The 2,126-nt window shown below is 39.3% G+C and overlaps 1 protein-coding gene across 8 annotated transcripts in view; it reads right to left on the reverse strand.

Annotated features, from left to right (window-relative positions):
• The window catches only part of LOC102681961 (carbonic anhydrase-related protein 10-like), a 189,527-nt gene that overhangs the window by 31,798 nt on the left and 155,603 nt on the right, over window positions 1–2,126 (reverse strand). The window lies entirely within an intron of this gene.

Raw genomic sequence — 2,126 nt, forward strand, 5'->3', positions numbered from 1 at the left:
CAGCGGAACTAGTGTACCACCCTATGCATCTATGCGACAATGCACGACGGGCTTTCAACGTGTGCGCGTGCATTAATATGTAGATACTCGTGTACGTGTACCCGATGGGATTTCGATTCATATGTAGATGCGCGCGAGTAAACTGGTTTTATTCGGGAAAAAATATAAGAATGGACTTATTATCCAAGTTAAATCGGGTTGTTAAATCGAAATACCCTTTTTTTTTTTACATTTTATTCCCTTTTCAACCGTTCAAAGTTAGCAGATAATTCAAGAAATGTTTTTATTTGGAACTTCTCTCATTTTATAACTATATATAATCGCGATGATTTTAAGGATCTTCTATTTCGGATTCTATAATTTTATTAAGATATCGTGGTCACGAAGAGAAATTCTAAAGATATTGTTAAATCTTCTTTTTTTTTTCCCTAGACTTTTTTTCTTACTCTTATTTATATTTTATAATCTTATCAAAAAGCTATTGAAGTAGTTACGGTATTACGATAAATATTCTTGTTCTTTTCTAAAGGGAGAAATATTAGAAAATTGCTTAAACGAGTTTTGATTCCCCCTTTAGGATGGAATAACACACCACAATGGGGATCTTAATTGAACAAGTAACCACCCGTTTCACGGAGCAACAATCGAGGACCAACGAAAATTTACAGGGGTAACAACAACCTTCCATTCGTATCGAGCGAGTTACGAAACACAAAAGGGCCCTTCAAAGGGCGGGTAAACTGTTTCGATGGGCAAACTCGTTAAACAACGATTCAACCAAGAAACACGGAGGTGTCGATTCATTAGTCGATCTCTTTCTGTCAACTTCTCGAAAAAAAAAAAACAAAAAACAAAAAAATCATAAAGAAAGAACAAGCAGAGAGAAGAGGAGGAGGGAGGAAAAAACTTCCAAGGATTCGAAAGCTTCGTTTCTCACTCGCAAGTTCACTAGTAAACTAGCTTGGGAGGGGGAGAGAGAGAAAGAAGAAAGAGAGAGAGAGAGAGAGAGAGAGAGAGAAAAAATCGAGACGTTCTCGAGTTGACGGCCTTTTAACACCGGCCGGATGTAAGAGTGCCACTCCTGACAACAGACAATTGCAACGCGACGAGAGTCGTTCAACTATAAACGACCACTACAATTACTACGAGGAACGCGCAGCCACGCTCTCTCGACTGGTTAACGTTCTGCGCTGAATAATTAAGCAAATTTGCGTTTGCGCCGTTTCTGATTTAAACTTCCATGGTCGCGTGGCTGAATTTGTCCGTGCGCTTTTCCACGCTTTTCCCTTCTGGTGTCGCGAGAAGAATGGGGGGAGGGGGAGGGGGACGGTCCACGGTTCCACGCTCAGGAGGAAACTGGACTAACGAGTCGAGTTCTCGCCACCACGGGTACAATCGATAACGGAATTAAACGGGACGGTTACGTGTTAATGCGAAACTATTTTCGTTACCGAGGTTGGAGATGAAATTTTCCTGGAAATTGCTCGATTATGTTGCTCGAGATCGCGTTCAATAGTGCGGTTTGTTTGTTTCTTGTTTAATCCCTCTCTCTCTCGGAGATGGAAGAGTTTTCGAAGATAATTTGTCTTCGAGTTAAATTTATTTTCGAGAAAGTAGTATGTGATATAGTAGAATTTTGAATTTATAAATTCTAATTAGGCGTAAAATGATCAATTTGAAAATATTTAACGAGATGGTTTTGTAGAAGAATGAAATTTGATAGAAAAGAGAATCAAACATTTTTGGAGAATTGAGACACGTAGAAAATACATGCGACAATCTTCAACAAAATGTTCATCGATCCAAATTTTTAATCCAAAAGTTCCATCGAGGGAAGAATAAAATATTAAAAAAATCCGACGACACCCAATTTTCGAACGTTACGTATTCTATAACTCGGATATTTTCGCGAATGAAGCAACTCTAGACTTAATTGCAAACCGATGACACGATTATCGCGATAATAACCCCCGCGATAGTTGGGCTACTTCGAACGATAATTCCTCTTACGTTATTACCTGGCATTCGCATCGGAAAGATTAAACCGTGAAGTTAAATTACACACCGAGAGAGAGAGAGAGAGAGAGAGAGAGAGAGAGAGAGAGAGAGAGAGAGAGAGAGAGAGA

The sequence above is a fragment of the Apis dorsata genome, unplaced genomic scaffold, assembly GCF_000469605.1.
Source record: "Apis dorsata unplaced genomic scaffold, Apis dorsata 1.3 scaffold_547, whole genome shotgun sequence".
In the NCBI taxonomy this organism is placed as follows: domain Eukaryota; kingdom Metazoa; phylum Arthropoda; class Insecta; order Hymenoptera; family Apidae; genus Apis; species Apis dorsata.